The 19555-nt window shown below is 34.9% G+C and overlaps 1 protein-coding gene across 15 annotated transcripts in view; it reads right to left on the reverse strand.

The window, feature by feature from the left end:
* The window catches only part of LOC136033585 (microtubule-actin cross-linking factor 1-like), a 136004-nt gene extending 118065 nt beyond the window's left edge, over positions 1-17939 (reverse strand). For 12 of the 15 annotated variants that reach the window (XM_065714353.1, XM_065714351.1, XM_065714340.1 and 9 more), the window contains exons 1-4: positions 17875-17938; positions 12871-13020; positions 5518-5632; positions 2869-3099 (exon numbers count right to left, since the gene is read on the reverse strand). The gene's annotated coding sequence lies outside the window, so the exon portion shown is untranslated. Of the gene's footprint in view, positions 1-2868; positions 3100-5517; positions 5633-12870; positions 13021-17874 lie in introns of all 15 variants that reach the window. The other 3 variants (XM_065714347.1, XM_065714349.1, XM_065714345.1) reach the window with 3 other exon arrangements.
* Positions 17940-19555: the final 1616 nt, after the last annotated feature.

Genomic DNA, 19555 nt, shown 5'->3' on the forward strand with positions numbered 1-19555 from the left:
TGTCACCGGATCTGGTCGGGATTTAAAATAAGAGCTCTAGAGCACAAGAACCTTCTAAATACCCAATTTCATTAAGATCTGATGACCCGTTCGTAAGTTACAAATACCTCATATTTTCTAATTTTCCGGATTACTCTCTACCCCCAACTCCACCAAAAAGAGTGGATCCAGTCCGGTTGTGTCAGTCACGTATCTTGAACATGTTTTTATTCCTCCCACCAAGTTTCATCCTAATCTCTCCGCTTTAAGTGTTTTCTAGTGTTTTCCGACCCCCCCCCCCTCCCAATGACGCTGGATCCCGTCGGGATTTAAAATGAGATATCTAAATTACGATATCCTTCTAAATATGAAATTTCATTAACGATCACTCCTTCGTAAGTTAGAAGTACCTCATTTTTTTCTCATTTTTCAAAATTAACCCTCTCCCCAACTCCCCCAAATAAAGCGGATCCATTCTGGTTATGTCAATCACGCATCTAGGACTTCTGCTTATTTTTCCCACCAAGTTTTTACAGAGGGCCGATCAGGTTTTTAATTTTGGCCAATCAGTTGTTTGTTGTTGTTTTTTTTTTTTTTTTTGGGGGGGGGGGTATTTTTCTCCAGAAATAACAATAAGATTATCGGCTCTTGAAAATACGTCACATAGCATAGTTGATTTGGAAAATCAGAGGGTAAACTTTTATGATTTTTTTAACGAAAGTATTAATAAAAATTTGGATTTTATTGTTCCGGCTTCTGAACCCCCTCAATATACTAAATTAGTATTTAATTATGATTTTAATGATATTGGGAGTCAGCTTGGTGGATCAATGATATTAGGATTTTTGAGTTGAATTGTCAAGGCCTTAGTACAACTTTTGATCTTTTATTTAATTTAGCTATTCTTAATGGATGTACCAGGGTACATTTTGCTGAGACGGAACCGATTTCTACGTAAGCACGGGGGTCTCGCAGCCTATGTACGCGAAGATCTGCAAGTAAAAATCCGTGATGATATGCGCAAATATCATGTAACCTCGAATAAATCAAGATAAAATAACCCTCGGACAAGTTTTTTACTTCTCGTGTTGGCTGTTATTACTGCTTCTGTTTTGGTTTAATAATAAATGTTCTACTCTCTCAAATTAGATCTCTACAGATATATTTTTCCAAGTTTTGTTCTTTCCAGTTTTATCTCCTCAAACATAGTTTCTCTAAGCTTGTTTTTTAAATTATATATCCAATTATATGTTTTTTTCGATTATGTTTTTTATATATAATCAATTAGTAGCAGCCGGATTCAAATCTATTGTCATTACTTGACAAATGCTGAAATGTCAACTGTGATAATGCTCAAAAATAAGAAAACATTCGCATTTTAGTTTTCGCTGCAACTGTAGGCAACTAACGAGTCCTTGAGTCCTGCTTGAACTTCCTATAAGTAATGATTCTGGGAATATTTCTATTTTTTTATTTCAGTCTTAACAATCTCGTTTTATTGCAAGACTTATTGTATTTATAAATCCACTTTGTTGAGGATAGATCTTGGATATAGAGCCGAAATATTCATTTACGGTTTATAAAAATTGCACTGTCTTAGATAAATTTCCCATTGCTTTACCTGTTGTTATTTCTATTCAATTTCGCAATTTAAGATTTTCTAACTACTTTAAAAACAGTTCTTACTTTAAAAATAACAAATATTGTGTATTTTTTATTTTTTTATTTGTATTTCTTAACTAAATCGGTTTAATCGGGGAAAGCGACTTTATCAAGTCAAACTATGCAGGTCCCTGACACGCCTACCAATTTCCATCGTCCTAGCACATCCAGAAGCTCCGAACTCCCGCCAAAACGCTGGACCCACTACCCCCACTCCCCAAAATAGAGCAGATCCAGTCCAGTTACGTCAATCACGTATCTACGACATTTGCTTATTCTACCCATCAACCTCCATCCCAATCTCTCCATTCTAAGCGTTTTCCAGGATTTCCAGCTTCCCCCCTCCAACTCCCCCAAATGTCACCAGATCTGGTTGGGATTTAAAATAAGAGCTCTGAGACATGAATTCCTTCTAGATACCATATTTCATTAAGATCTGATCACTCCTTCGTAAGTTAAAAATGCCTTATTTTTTCTAATTTTTCAGAATAAACCCTCGCCCCAACTTCCCCAAAGAGAGCGGACCATTCCAGTTATGCCAATCACGTATATGGTACTTGTGCTTAGTCCTCCCACCAAGATTCATCCCGATCTCTCCACTCTAAGTGTTTTCCGATATTTTAGGTTTCCCCATCTAATCCCCCCAATGTCACTGGATCAGGCCGGGATTTAAAATAAGAGCTCTGAGTCACCATATCCTTCTAAATATCAAATTTCATATAGGTCCAGTCACCCGTTCGTAAATTAAAAATACGTCATTTTTTCTAGTTTTCCCAAATTAACCGTCCCCCCACTCCCTCCCCCAGATGGTCGAATCAGAGAAACGACTATTCCTAATTTAATCTGGTTTGGTCCCTGATACAATTGCCAAATTCTATAGTCGTAGCTTATCTGGAGGTGCCTAAATTTGCAAAACAGGGACAGACAGACAGACTGACAGAATTTGCGATCGCTATATGTCACAATAAGTGCCACAAAAACTAAGAAAAACGGTACAGTCATTCAGTTCCCTTTTTTCGGATGAAGCTTCTGTTTTGTTGTTTTAGCAATTTTTACACTAGTACAGGCAGGTACGCAAAAACTTTTTTTGTGGGGGGGGGGGAGAGGTAATGACAGAAACAAGATTTTTGGATTAGTTTAATGAAAATTACTAGACAATCGGAAAAAATCACTTCGGCCAAAAAACTACTCTCGGTAAACGAAGCATTGGATGATCTAAAAAAGTACCTTTATATTTTAATAAGTTTGTCGGCTTCATCTTTGCTTTGTGGCAGGTGCATATCTTTGGGCATTTGCTTTTCTAGCCTATCTAGGGTGCTGATAGAGACTTCAAGGTTACTAAATTTTTGTTCGCTTCATCGTTCATTAAGTCTAACTCTGTTAGGCGATCAGACAACTTCGTGCCGACAGCGGTGGAACGATTGACAGTGACGTTGAGTTGAGATTGAATTGGACTATCTGTAAAACAAGAAAACATATTGAGTTACACCATGAGAGGACAAAAAGCCAAATTTTAAAAGCTATATTTTTAAGCGTCACAAATTTAAAGCGTTATAGTTTACAATATATTCTATCTAGGAACCTTAAAATAAAAATTATTATTTTATAAGAGACTATTTCTCATATATATGTATATATATATATATATATATATATATATATATATATAACCAATTGAAACAATCCGCTTTCATTTACACTGTCCTTATTACTTTAAACATTATATTACCTGTCCAGGTGTTAGCTATAGAAGCTAAACTAATCTTATATATTGCTGATTAGAAATCCATAAGCATTTAAGGTAGGGAACAATATACTTCCTAAGACTTTCTTAGTTCAGAATACATCTAAACACAGCTTAGAAATTGAAAAATTCAAATGTTACATTATTATAAGGATGTTTAATAGCTTTTACAGGAAGAAATTAGTTCTGACAAAGTGACAAAATAAAATCAATAAAAGAGGGATTGACTTTATTCCATGTTAACCAGACAGAAAAAGGGGATTTACTTATTAATTGGCCCCGAAGACTCCCCCCCCCCTCTAGATTTTGAAAAATACCCTCTTTAAGCAATTTCACTGATTTTTTTAGTACGATAATTCAAAGAAAAACAATAAAAAAAAAGCCACATCCTCCTGCATTTTGAAAAATAAAGTTTGCCCTCTTCTAATTTCCATGAATTGACGCCACTGCTTCTTACTTTACCCATTGAAAAACAGAGAAAACAATGACACGGGAAGTAAAGTAACAAGTTTTGTATATATACAAGTTCACTTCTTTTTTTTTTCAGTATAAAAAGTCTTCCGACTTAAAAACTTTACATTATTATGCTAGCTTTTTTACAGAGGGCCGATCAGGTTTTTAATTTTGGCCAATCAGTTGTTTGTTGTTGTTGTTTTTTTTTGGGGGGGGGGGTATTTTTCTCCAGAAATAACAATAAGATTATCGGCTCTTGAAAATACGTCACATAAGAAATTAATGAAATTAAACAATGAAATTAAAACTTACTATAAACCATGAGATTATTTGAAAGTATTCTTTCTTTTTCTTTTTGTGTTCACTCCTAAGCAACATTTTAATTGGTCCCACTATTAATGAGCAATTTATACTTAAAATCTGTTATAAGGTAAGTCAAAAGCCACAGATACCGTATCAATCACACTGAAATAGACTAACTGCCCTTTCTGCACAAGAATATTTCATAAATAGATATTTGCGTCCATTATCAGTCTAAACTTTTCGCTTCTATCATCGCCGTAAAAAAAGAAAAAAAATAAGCCAAGCATATATATGAGCATGAACTGCATCCCTTCAAAATATAACAGTTAATTAATTTGAATGTAATTATATTAGATTATAAAAAATATAATTAGTAATGATTGATTAATTAAACGATCAGTAACATAACTAATCAGCAGGTAAGCTAGATTTAATTCAATATTTAAAAGATCTGTTAATCGTTGTACTATTACTCACAAATTATTGACTTGAAATTACGCCCACAAATTGTTGGTGTAAATTGATGTTCTCAAGTATGTAGAATATTAGTAAATACATTTCAGAGTTGAAGTCTAAAAAAACTATATTCAGCGTTTAATAACAAAAATTTCTATAGTTTTTGGGAATTAAAACTTAATTTGAGAGACCATCCCTAAGAATTTGAAATGATACAAGCCAATTAATTGCATAATTATTTGCGAATTAATTTGATCTCTTAGATTGACTTTATATACATAGATCAAATTATTAATATTCTTCAAACTGATAGCGATGATATAAAAGGGAAGAAATGAGCTGAGGATCAGAATGGTAAGAAAATTTGTCTCGTCCAAATTGAGTTTTGATTAACATTGAAGCACCACGGACATTCAAAAGAAAACACATTTTTTGGCAAATCGAACCGGCCTTAGGTATATCTGAACCTCAAAACAGCAGTTTTTAAAATTTGTCTTATGGTTGTTTCAAAATTATTATAGTTATAGAGCAGAGCCACATTGCTGTCGGCGTTGACACATTAATCAAAAGCACAAGTTAATTCCTTAAGTACGAAAACGTTTTTCACCCTTCATTCAAAGGAAAGCTACATTATTTTAAGCTATTATGTGCTCTACGTTTTTAGCTCATTTTTCACAAATGATTATTTTAATTTGGTAACCGCTACTAGAAAAACTGAATATGAACGTTTTTAATAAAAATTCAATTACCGATTTTTTTCCTATTTTATCATATGTATACATGTTTCATATATACGTATATATATTTAAATTTCAATCAAACATTCAGATTTGATTTTTACTGTTCAGGGTACTTCAAATATGTTAGCGATTGGATTAGTAGAAAAAAATGACTTATCTCATCCTGAATATAGATCCTACCTTTGCTGTATAGTAGTCGTATTCTAAAGATCTGATGTTCGCTTAGCATTAGATCCTCCATTAAAAAACGACTGACCTAGTCTAGGACTCCTCAAGTCTTGTGACTGACGACGCACTAAAGGAAATAATATAAAACAAATTAAGTAGAAGTTATCATGATTCCCCATTGTCAAGTCAGTCAGAAAACAGTAAGAATCGCGATTTTAAAGTTAGAAAACAGAAAGCTGAAAAACAGCGAAGTAAAAATAAATTAAAAAACGTTTCAGTGAAAAGTAAATAAAAGGGCCCAAGTCAGTTAAACTGTTCAAGATAGGACATCAGATAATAAACTAACTTCATAAATAAATTGAAGATCTTCTCAGTGACTATTCTTGAGTCGATCTTCCAGAAAAGAGGGACTTAAGAAAGACAAAGTAATTGCATGTTGGAACAACTTAACAATTCTTTGTATTGTTAGTCTTTGTATTGTCAGTCAGAAATTCTTTGTATTGTCAGAAATTCTTTGAATTGTCATCAGAATTGATGACATTGAACGCAGAAATTCTTTCAATCAGATGAATTGAAATCAGAAATTCTTTGTATTGTCAATTCTTTGTATTGTCAGTCAGAAAGCTGAAAAACAGCGAAGTAAAAATAAATTAAAAAACGTTTCAGTGAAAAGTAAATAAAAGGGTCCAAGTCAGTTAAACTGTTCAAGACAGGACATCAGATAATAAACTAACTTCATAAATAAATTGAAGATCTTCTCAGTGACTATTCTTGAGTCGATCTTCCAGAAAAGAGGGACTTAAGAAAGACAAAGTAATTGCATAATGTTGGAACAACTTAACAATTCTTTGTGTGCCATTTTTATGCCCAACATCAGGTGGGCCTCTCTTATCTAATTAATCTTGCAGAAACATCTGGTACGAACTGTAAGTTTTCTCCGTTTCGCTATCCTTTCTTTTTTTCTTTTTTTTTTCTTTTTTTTTGAAGAGCCTTGAGCTGTGTTAAGTATACTGCGGCAGAAAATAGCAAATTTACCTTAATCTCGAGAAGATTGTTTCAGTGTATGATTATCTAAATTTTTTTTTCCCAGACTCTGAGGGATTGCGTCAACCCCAGAGGCCTTGCAATATGATCTTTGGACAATTTTTTGAACAAATGGCTATTTAGGAATTTCTATCGGATTCATTTGGAAAAAATATGGCGGGGGGGGAGCTTTAGCTGGCCTCCGATCACTTTGACTCTTAAAAAAGGAACTAAAATTTCTGATTTCCAATCCAACGAGCCCCCTCCGAAGTTAATACGACCATCCTTTCTATAAACTTACGCGCCCCCGGGGAAAAACTTCTAACTCTGATTTTGAGAGCAGTAGGGGGGAGATGTCATCCAAAGGACATAATTTCTGAACCTTTCAACAAAGCTGAACAAAATGGCTATCTCGAGACTTTATTGGATATTTTTGGGGCATTGATTGTCGTGGAAGGGGGGATGGTTGCCCTCCTATCACTTTCGACTGTTAAAAAGGTCTTTCAATTTCAAATCAACTGAACACGTTTCAAAGATTCTGCAATTACTCCTTATACACGAAACGCCCTGGTCTAAAAAAATAAAAAATAAAATAAGTAAACAAGTAATACATTGTGCCCCCCATTGCTCTAGCCCTATTGCGCCATTTATGATGCTAATAGCATAGACCATACTAGTTAGCCACTTTCCAAGACCCGTTTTCAGCAGGTAAACAGATACCTAAATACAACATTAAATTTTAAAGCTATTAAAATTAGATTTTCGGTGCATTCTCGATTTTACTAATTAATTCGTGAGCTCGACTACAAACAAGAGCTAAGAGCTCATATGGCATGAGCTCTAGCAAAATTCTAAGAATCAATAGATTGATTTAACAGGAAAATCGGAGGCTTAATGCCGGTCCGGATTTAAATAAGAGCTCTGAGTCACGAGGTCCTTCTAATTTTCAAAATTCATTAAGATCCGATCACCCACTTGCAAGTTATAAATACCTCATTTTTTCTACTTTTTCCTCTCCCTTCAACACCCAAGATGGTTTAATCGGGGGAAAGGACTTTATTAAGTCAATTTGTGCAGCTCCCGGACACGCCTACCGATTTCCATCGTCCTAGCACGTCCATAAGCACCAAACTCGCAAAAGCACTGAACCCCACCCCTTAGCTCCCCCAAAGAGAGTGGATCCTGTACGGTTACGTCAATCACGCATCTACGACATTTGTGTATTCTATCCACCAAGTGGGTAGAATACACAAATGTCTACCCAAGTGGGTAGTCATCCTGATTTATCCACTTTAAGCGTTTTCCAAGATTTCCGGTTTCCCCCACCAACTCCCCCAATGTCAACAGATCTGGTCGAGATTTGAAACAAGAGCTCTGAGACATGAGTTCCTTCTAAATATCAAATTCATTAAAATCCGGTCACCCGTTCTTAAGTTAAAAATTCTTCAGTTTTTTTTTTATTTTTCCAAATCAACCCCCCCCCCAGTTCCTCCAAAGTGAACAGATCGGTTCCAATTATATCAATCACGTATCTATAACTTGTCCTTATTCTCCCAAAAAGTTTCATCCCGATCTCTCCACTCTAAGCGTTTTCTAAGATATCTGTTTCCCCCCTCCAACCGCCTATGTCCCCGGATCCGATCCGAATTGAAAATGGAGCATCTGAGACATAAAATCCGTCTATATATCAAGTTTCATTAAGATCCAATCACCCATTCGTAAGATAAAGATACCTCAATTTTCACGTTTTCCAAGAATTCCGGTTCTTGGAAACCGGATCCCCATCCAGCTCCCCCCAATGTCACCGGATCTGGTCGGGATTTAAAATAAGAGCTCTAAAGCACAAGAACCTTCTAAATATCCAACTTCATTAAGATCTGATCACCCGTTCGTAAGTTACAAATACCTCATTTTTTCTAATTTTTCCGGATTACTCCCTACCCCCAACTCCACCAAAAAGGGTGGATCCAGTCCGGTTATGTCAGTCACGTATCTTGAACATGTTTTTATTCTTCCCACCAAGTTTCATCCTAATCTCTCCGCTTTAAGTGTTTTCTAGTGTTTTCCGACCCCCCCCCCCAATGACGCTGGATCCCGTCGGGATTTAAAATGAGAGATCTAAATTACGATGTCCTTCTAAATATGAAATTTCATTAACGATCACTCCTTCGTAAGTTAGAAGTACCTCATTTTTTTCTCATTTTTCAAAATTAACCCTCTCCCCAACTCCCCCAAATAAAGCGGATCCATTCTGGTTATGTCAATCACGCATCTAGGACTTCTGCTTATTTTTCCCACCAAGTTTCGTCCCGATCCCTCCACTCTAAGCGTTTTCCAAGATTTTAGGTCCCCCACCCCCAACTCCTCCATATGTCACCGGATCCAGAGTGGATCCGTTCCGGTTATGTAAGTCACGTATCTTGGACTTGTTTTTATTCTTCCCAACAAGTTTCATCTTGATCTCTCCGCTTTAAGTATTTTCCAAGATTTCCAGTTCCACCCCCACCCCCCACCCCTTAATGACTCTGGATCTGGTCAGGATTCTAAGTAAGAAACCTGAGTTACGGGGTACTTCTAAATATAGAATTTCATTAAAATCCGATCACTTCTTTGTAAGTTAAAAATCCCTCATTTTTATAATTTTTCAGAATTCACCCTCACCCCCCCCCCCCCCCAAATCCACCAAACAGAGCGGGTCCGTTCCGGTTATGTCAATCACGCATCTAGGACTTTTGCGTATTTTTCCCACCAAGTTGCATCCCGATTCCTCCACTCTAAGCGTTTTTCAAGATCTGATCAGAACTGGTCGGGTTTAAAATAAGAGCTCTGAGACTAGATATCCTTCCAAACATCAAATTTCAATAAGATCCCATCACCCTTTAGTAAGTTAAAAATACTTCAGTTTTTCTATTTTTTCCGAACTTGGTTAATACCAAGTGCCATAAAAAACAAGAACTAAGAGCCATATGGCAATTGTGACAAAGCCAAAAGAGCTAAGAGCCAAAAGCTCATATGGTATTAGCTCTAACAAAATTCTAAGAATCAATAGATTAGTTTAAAAGGAAAATCAGAGGCTTAATGCCGGTCAGGATTTAAAATAAGAGCTCTGAGTCACGATGTCCTTCTAAATATCAAAATTCATTAAGATCCGATCACCCACTCGTAAGTTATAAATACCTCATTTTTTTCTAATCGTTCCTCTTCCTTTAGCCCCCCCCCCTCATGGTCAAATCTGAGGAAACGACTTTATCAAGTCAATTTGTGCGGGTCCCTGACATGCCTACCAATTTTCATTGTCCTAACACGTCCAGACGCACCAAACTCGCCAAATCACTGAACGCCTCCCCCCAACTCCACCAAAGAGAGCGAATCCAGTACGGTTACGTCAATCACGTATCAAAGACATTTGCTTATCCTATCCACCAAGTTTCATCCCGATCCCTCCACGCTAAGCATTTTCCAAGATTTTAGGTCCCCCCCTCAATTCCCCCCAATGTCACCGGATTCAGTCGGGATTTAAAATAAGAGCTCTGAGACACGATATCCTTCCAAACTTCAAATTTCATTAAGATCCGATCACTCCTTTGTCATTTAAAAATACCTCGTTTTTTCTAATTTTTCAGAATTAACCCCATTTTTCCTTTTTTTCCGAATTAACCGGCCCCACACTCCCCCCCCCCCCACCCCAGATGATCAAATCGGGAAAACAAATATTTCTAATTTAATCTGGTCTGGTCCCCGATACGCCTGCCAAAAATCATTTTCCTATCTTGCCTGGAAGTGCCTGAAGTAGCAAAACCAGGACAGACAGACAGACAGACCAATAGGATTTGCGATTGCTATATGTCACTCGGTTAATACCAAGTGCCATAAAAACAATGCCATTGATATTAGTACATAATTTTTTTTTTCTATGGCCCTTCAAACTTTTAAATTAAAAGTAAGGCTTCTGTTTTCAAAGTTTTAGTGCCTCATACTGGAATCAAGAAATAATTAATTTTTTTGAATTTGATTTCAGTTATAAATTTTTTTTTGTTTAAAATTAAATTAAAATATTCAATTTTGTTAAAAAAGTTATTTTAAATTGTAATTTTGTTTTAAATACAATTTAATTGATGCGTTTCTTTCCGTTGTCAAACAGTTCGTGGTAACGAACTGTAGTAAGGAGCGACCCGGCTCAATAGTAACCAAAACTCTAAAAAATGGAATTTTGATACCAATAGCTATATCAAAAGAATCGCATTTCAATGCTGGTTTTAAATATATAAGTTTCATCAAGTTTAGTCTTACCCATCAAAAGTTACGAGCCTGAGAAAATTTGCGTTATTTTAGAAAATAGGGGGAAACCCCCCCTAAGTCATAGAATCTTAACGAAAATCACGCCATCAGATTCAGCGTATCAGAGAACCCTATTGTAGAAGTTTCGAGCTCCTATCTACAAAAATGTGGAATTTTGCATTTTTTGCCAGAAGGCAGATCACGGATGCGTGTTTATTTGTTTTTTTTTTTTTTGTTTTTTTTTTTTTTTCCCAGGGGTGATCGTATCGACCCAGTTGTCCTAGAATGTTGCAAGAGGGCTCATTCTAACGGAAATGAAAAGTTCTAGTGCCCTTTTTAAGTGACCAAAAAAATTGGAGGGCACCTAGGCCCCCTCCCACGCTAATTATTTTCCCAAAGTCAACGGATCAAAATTCTGAGATAGCCATTTTATTCAGCGTAGTCGAAAAACCTTATAACTATGTCTTTGGGGACGACTTACTCCCCCACAGTCCCCGTGGGAGGGGCAACAAGTTACAAACTTTGACCTGTGCTTACATATAGTAATGGTTATTGGGAAGTATACAGGCGTTTTCAGGAGGATTTTTTTGGTTTGGGGGAGGGGTTGAGAAGAGGGGGATATGCTGGGGGAACTTTCCTTCGAGAATTTGTAATGGGAGAAGAAAATTTCCATGAAGGGAGAGCAGGATTTACTAGCATTATTTGGTAGGTCAGTTTAGATATAAAAGTTTAAATATTTCAACTTTGGGCCAATCTATGGCGAACATACAGATGGAAGCTCCAAAAATCACCCCGAAAATTGACCACATGCCTGAAATTAGATTGTGCATATTAAAATGTGCATATTTGTTCAGTTGAACATCACTTTCATGATGCCCCGGAAATTTCGCCTTGACACGTTAAGCCGTTCCAAAAATATTGTTGATGTGTGCATTTGACACCCTTTTCATCTTAATACTCTAAGCTTTACATGTGAAATTAGCTACACTTTGATTTATGATAATATTTGCTTGTGTTAATTTTGAGATGATTATTGATCTTAATTTTTTTACTTAATTATTACTAACAATTAATAATTAATTATTCATGAATTAATTATTGTGGAGAGACAAAATAAAACATGCATTAATTCAAAAACGTTCAGAAATTAAATAAAAGAAAAATTAAACGGAAAGTAAGGAGCGACATTAAAACTTAAAGCGAACAAAATTATTCCGTAAATGAAAGAGGTTGTCCCCTGCGCAACTCCTCACTCTTTACACTAAAGTATTTTTTTAATTTAAAAAGTACAGCTGGAAAATAATAACATGCATTACTTCAAAAACGTTCAGAAATTAAATAAAAAAAAACAAGTTTTTTAAACTGCAAGTAAGGAGCGACAGTAAAACTTAAAACGAACAGAAATTACTTCGTATATGAAAGAGGCTGCTTCCTCATCAACGCCCCGCTCTTTACGCTAAAGTTTGACTCTTTCTCTCAATTCTTCTTTCTAAAACAGTAAAAAACTTTAGCGTAAAGAGCGGGGCGTTGATGAGGAAGCAGCCTCTTTCATATACGAAGTAATTTCTGTTCGTTTTACGTTTTACTGTCGCTCCTTACTTGCAGTTTAAAAAACTTGTTTTTTTTATTTAATTTTACTTTAAAACCTATTCTTCTTCTCTCTCTTTCATAACATAATTTAATTTAAAAAATCTAAACTTTCCTGAATTAAGTTAAAATTCTATATTTAATTGACAAAAGTCCATAATAACGAATTTATTTGTTGTAATTTCTTTTTTTCTCACCTCTAATACCCATCCTTATGCGAATTTAAAACAGTTAGATTTTAGAATTAAAGTCAAGCTGGTGGTCTTAAAATAAAAGTTAAGACACATGGATAAATGATGAAAAACCCAAGACTTAAAGTGTGAGTAAGAGGCAAAGCTGGCAAAAGCATTTTTCTTTTAAAGCATCAGGGCAAGAATTTGGTCAATTTGGGCAAGAAAATTGAAGCAAGACTAAAAACTGTCTCTCAATGGGACTGAGCACATAATATAAGCTGAAGTTAAAAAAGAAAACTAGTACCCTTATCAGCAACTTTACATATGACTTCCCAAAAATAATTCCATCCATCTTCTACACTGTCAAGCTTCAAACTATCGAGTTTGGTATTCAACTGTTCTTGGAAATTTTCTCTCAAATTATCATCATGAAGTTTACTAAAAGCATACCTTCCTGAAATGTAGTTATTTTTCCTTAATTTCAGCTGTGAATTAGCCATAAACCCTACTAGACAGTGATCTTTACTTTTAACATCAATAACAGTACTTCTATATGCCCTTGTATCTTGTGTTGATCCTAACTGTCTTTGGTTTACAACAACAAAATCTATTAGATTAGCTGATTTACCATAATGTAAACACCATGCAAAGGTATTGGATTAGCTGATTTACCGTAATTTGAACACCATGCAAAGGTATAGGCCATGTACAACTAAATACTGTATTGGTTATAACTATAGTTGTAATACCTATAAAATTGCAGTCGTCTGTCGCCATTACTGTTTCTTTTTCTTTATTTAATTTACCGAGTCTAGGATACCATCAATCCTTATTTCCATCAATCTGGGTGTAAAATTTCTTATTACACCAAGAACTAGATAGTTAACTTCAAAGACCACACTTCCTTTCCATGACAAAAGTGTATTAGTAATCATCCTATTTTGAATTTTGTTCATGAGAATGTGATTAGGCTATCCAGAATATAATAGCCCCTAAAAAATTCTGACCGTTTTATATACATTGATATTCAATATTGGAGCTTATTCTAAGATGGACATTTAAAGTTTTAGTCTAATCTTCGAAAATACTGTTCATTCCTAAACAAAAGATTAGTTGAATAGTTGAACAGTTAAATCCTTGTAAACTTTCTAACATACAATCCAAGATGTAGACTGCTTCATGATAGAATTTGTTAAAATATGTGCAGTATGTAAATGATTTTAGTTTTCCAAGATTGTAGTTGGTTCTTCCCAACTAGTCTAGTCTTACATATCAACCAATATCAACTATTTATGTTTGAGATTAGAAGCCTGTTGTCAATACATTGAAAAAATATTTTTTTAATCAAGAAATCTATCTGAGATTAGACCTAGCCAAGCAAAAATAGAGTTAAATATACAAAAATAAAGGCTCTAATTTGCTGCTACTTTTGTTAGTATAATTACCAAAATGTAATAAGTTATCCAAGCCAATACCCAAGATAGAATGTTACAAATGAGTTTTCTCAAGCTTATATCTTTCTTCTTATTAAATTAAAAGTAACCCAGCAGCAGAAACAAAAGTTTTATTATACACAAAAACTAAGAGCTCATATGGCACTTGTGACAAGGAAAGAAGAGCTAAGAGCCAAGAGATCATATGGTATGAGCTCTAGCAAAATTCTAAGAATCAATAGATTGATTTAAAAGGAAAATCAGAGGCTTAATGCCAGTCAGGATTAAAAATAAGAGCTCTGAGTCATGATGTCCTTCTAAATATCAAAATTCATTAAGATCCAATCACACACTCTTAAGTTATAAATACCTAATTTTTCCTCTCCCTTTAGCCCCCCAGATGGTCGAATCTGGGAAAACAACTTTATCAAGTCAATTGGTGCAGCTCCCTGACACCCCTACCAATTTTCATCATCCTAGCATGTCCAGAAGCACCAAACTCGCCAAATAACTGAAGCCCTCCCCCCAACTCCCCCAAAGAGAGCGAATCTGGTACAGTTACATCAATCATGTATCAAGGACATTTGCTTATTCTATCCACCAAGCTTCATCCCAGTTCCTCCACCCCTAGTGTTTTCCAAGATTTCCCCCTCCAACTCCCTCCAATGTCAAAAGATCTGGTCGGGATTTTAAATAAGAGCTCTGAGACATGAATTCCTTCTAAATATCAAATTTCATTAAGATCTGATCACCTATTTGTAAAATAAAATAACCCAATTGTCATGTTTTCCAAGAATTTTGGTTTCCCTCTCCAACTCCCCCAATGTCACAGGATCTGATCGGAATTTAAAATAGAAGCTTTAGGCACAAGATCCTTCTAACTATCAAATTTCATTAAGATCTGGTCACCCTTTGTAAGTTACAAATACTTCCTTTTTCCAAATTACCCCCCCCCCAACTCCACCAAAGAGAGCAGATCTGGTCCGGTTATGTCAGTCATGTATCTTAAACAGGTTTTTATTCTTCTCATCCAGTTTCATCCTGATCTCTCTGTTTTAAGTATTTTCCAAGATTTCTGCTCCCCGCCCAATGATGCTGGATTAGGTTGAGATTTAAAATAAGAGATCTGAGTTACGAGGTCCTTCAAAATATGAAGTTTCATGAAGATCCAATCACTCCTTTGTAGGTTAAAAAAATGTAATCTTTTCTAGTTTTTCAGAACACCCCCCCCCCCACCCAGTAGAGCAGATCTGGTTTAATTATGTAAATCATGTATCTAGGACTTCTGCTTATTTTTCCCACCAAGCTTCATTCTGATCCCCCCAATCTAAGTGTTTTCTATGATTTTAGGTTCCCCCACCCCAAACTCCCCCCCAATATCACCAGATCTGGTCGGGATTTAAAATAAGAGCTTTGAGTAACGATATCCTTCTAAATATCAAATTTCATTGAGATCCCATCACCCATTTGTAAGTTAAAAATACCTAATTTTTCAATTTTTTATAATTAATCCAACCCCCCACCCCAATTACCCCAAAGAGAGTGGATCTGTTCTGGTTATGTCAATCATGTATCTAGAACTTGTCTTTATTTTCCAAATAAGTTTCACCCTGATCCCTCCACTCTAACTGTTTTCCAAGATTTTTGGTTTCCCCCTCCCAACTCCCCTCCCCCCAATGTCACCAGATCCATTCAGGATTTAAAATAACAGCTCTGAGACACAATATCTTACCAAACATCGAATTTCATTAAAATCAGATCAACTATTCTTAAGTTAAAAATACTTCATTTTTTCTATTTTTTCCAAATTAACAGGCCCACCACTCCCTCCCCCCAAATGGTCAAATTGGGAAGATGAATTTTTCTAATATAATCTGGTTGGTCCCTGATATGCCTGCCATATTTCATTGTCCTAGCTCAATTGTCCTAGGTCAAATTGGGAAAACAACTATTTCTAATTAAATCTGGTTAGTCCCTGATATGCCTGCCAAATTTCATTGTCCTAGCTTACCTGGAAGCACCTAAAGTAGCAAAACTGGGACTGACAGACAGACCAACAGAATTTGCAATTGCTATATGTCACTTATATTTACATATGTCACTATATATATTTGGGGTATATATCTCATCATCAAAGGGGAAAGTGGTATTAAAAAAAGGCAGTACACTTTTATGAATGATAGTATTTAAAATAGTTTCCTTACTTTTAAAGGGCATTAGTGTGTAATTAGGTCTGTTCAAAGGAAAAACTATAAAATTCTGAGAACAGCTTTTTTCAAAGCTGACATACTTAAAGCATTCCTAAAATGGCTTCAACTTACACCCTACCCCTCCCTTTGACAGACAAATTCATACCATAGTTAATATTTCCTATGTATTTTTGTTTCTTGTTTTGTCACTCTTTCCTAAAAATAGATTTATCAGAAAAGAAGCATTGATAAAATATAAAAATGGAAAATGACCCAAAAATGTTTAATTTGGGTCGTATTTTAACAAATTAGGCAGGGGCAGAATAAAGTAGTGATACAATGGAAAAAAACCAGTAAAGAATTGAGAAACGACAATAATACAAGCCAGTGAAAAACATAGATAACAATGTAAATATTTCAGTCAAAACCTCCACTTGACCCCCCTCAGTGCCTAATATTAGAATAAAAACTATAGACAAAAACCAAAGATAATATAAAAAAAAATTTGAAACAAACACAAAAACTGAAATTTGAAGATCTACTCAAAATAATGGTGAAAGAATTACCCTTTCACCAAACAAGCACTTTAAAAGGTTCTTCATAATTCCCTATGCATTTGTCTTACCCTGATTTTGCAAATGTTGCTTTTATGGTGTTAAATTAGTGAACAAAAAGGCAGTCTAATCAAGAAACAGAAAAAAAGAAGGGAAATGAAGAATTTGTACTATACATTTAGGGGGTTGTAAGGTTTTGTAAATAACTTTTATAAAATACATAAGTAAATATTTTAGGATTTCATAAGTGGTTTTCATAACTGTGAATGGTTTCATTCCCAATAGCCTTGATTGTTCCACCCAATTAATTTGTTTCATTTTTAGAAAGAGGTGTGTCTAACACTATGCTGGTAGCCTGTCATCCTACAACTGGGGCTATTGAAAAGGAAACATGTTAATGTTAAAAAATATTATTTTATATTAATGAAAAATTTTAGTTCATATAGCCTATTTTGAGGGTGCTACTACCATACTTTACTCCCCCTCTCCCCCCCCCCCCCCCCATTTAAAAATAAACAGTATAGATTACATATTTCCAGTACACTTTCCTGTTTCATAGTTTCATTATTGTTGATTCAATTTGTGGATGTTAAGTTGAAACAAGGGTCTATAACCATAAAACCCATATCCTAGGAAAATGCATGAGGAAATCTAATTTGGCCCATATACTTGCAAATAAGAGAATAAGTCATAGAGGAAACTACAATTTGCCTACAAGTACTGTAGACTAAAACCCAAGGCTGAAGCAAGTCTAGGCATATTTAGCTCAGAAATAGAATTTTATAGCAAATTTTCAACAGGCCCATTACTGAAATTCTATATATTTTCTTTTGCAACTTATCAGTTATATTTCAACCCTTCTCTCTGAAAATTGAATCAATGCAAACAAAACCAAGAGCCATAAAACCCATTACCTCGGAAATATACAGCTTGGTGCATTTGCGCATTAGGGTGAGATTTGAAGGCAAAGTCTAATGAAATCACAGGAAAAACATGTTAGCCTAACAATAACTAGGCTACTTTCTTCTTAAACACCCTATTTTCTAGACTTCTAGCCAAAAACGGAATTTTGTATTGACGGTTTAAAAAAAACTATTAGCAGCCTATTCCAAAAGTATCATTAGCAACCTACATAAATAAAATAATATGGCCTATTGTTTTCACTGTAGCGTGCTAAACCTACTGCTCTTTTCTTTTAGCAACATTCGGCGGTAACTGAGTTTACTAAAGGTATCCCTGTGAACAGAAAAACCCGAGGAATATTCGAGATCATCCGATATCAAATCATTTTTTAATATAGTGTTTCGAGCAGTGGCTCCGACATTTTTTTTTTTTAGGTCACGAACCAATTTTCTTTTTTAAGAATTTTTTCACGATCCCAGCCTGACTAATAAACTACAAATAAGGAAAATAGGAAATTTTGAATTTTAATGAATAAATGATAAACAGTGGCGTAAAAGTAAAATATTTTGGGGAGAAATATTTATTGAAATTGTAATTTTCGTTTTAAAATAAAATAAAATAGATGAATGACTTAAAAAAAAAACAATGGGATAATGCAAGGGTAATTATACTTCAACCAATGTTTGTAAACATCAAATACAAATCTCCACGAGTTTAATGCGTAGTCAGCACTGAATTAACACAAAATCAAATAAGAAGACGGATAAGCAATCAACACCTTTTGTATCCATAATGCTGACTATAAATTGTGATTGATTTCGAAGCCTATTTCTTGTAAATTTTTTTGTAAATAATTTTTTATTTGTAATTTAATTGTAAATCATTTTTGTAAATAATTTTTTGTTATAATTTAGCATCTCACCGTTTTTTAAAGAATGTCAGTGAACCCCCTCCTTCTCGGTATAAAATTTACCCAGGGAATCGAAAAATGTCCATACAATTCAAATTAAAAATACAATATTTAACGATGGGTAAATTTTATAGCCTATGACCTTATGTACAAGAATTGATAGGGGTCATGTCATTCCCAAAGGCACAGCTTAAAGACTTGTCAACTAAGCTGAAAATAATATCTATTTAAAAAATATTTATCAGATATCTTGGGGGAAAACATAAATCTGAAAAGGGGATTATTTGCCTTTTAATCTGTTTGGTCATAGGCAGTACCCCTAATATATGGAATAGCTTCTGTTCGCTTTAAAATTTGATATTGCTTCTTTGAAATATTTTAGTTGAATGTTTCTAGGCATTTAGCATCTCACCTTTTTCCAGAGAATGTCAAGGAATCCCCCCCTCCCTTCTCGGTGTAAAATTTACCCAGGGAATTCTCCTCCTTAGAAAAATGCCCATGCATTTCAAAATAAAAAATACAACATTTAACGATGGGCAAATTTTATAGCCTACGGTTTTATACCCAGAAATTGATAGGGGTCATGTCATTCCCAAAGGCAGAGTTTAGGGACTTGTTAATATGCAGAAAATGATAGCTATTTAAAGTTCCTTATCAGATATCCTTGTGGAAAACATATTTGTGAAAAACTTACTATTTGCCTTTCAATTTGTTGATGATAGGCAGCGCAATAGCACTGCCAGAGTAAATAGCGATGTGGGCACAATGAATTATTATTCTTTTTTGTTGGTCGTTTTTGGTTTATTTGAGACCAGGGCACTTCGCATCAAAGGAGTGGTTGTAGAAACTTCGAAAAAGGCTAATCCAATTGAAAATTGAAAGGGCTAGTGCCTTTTAATAGCGAAAAGTAATTGGAGGGTAACTAACCCCTTTTCTGTTCCCACTATTTCCCAGAAAACATATTATCAAAACTGTTATATAACCATTTTATTCAACGTAG

This window comes from Artemia franciscana, chromosome 12 (genome assembly GCF_032884065.1).
Source record: "Artemia franciscana chromosome 12, ASM3288406v1, whole genome shotgun sequence".
Taxonomy (NCBI): domain Eukaryota; kingdom Metazoa; phylum Arthropoda; class Branchiopoda; order Anostraca; family Artemiidae; genus Artemia; species Artemia franciscana.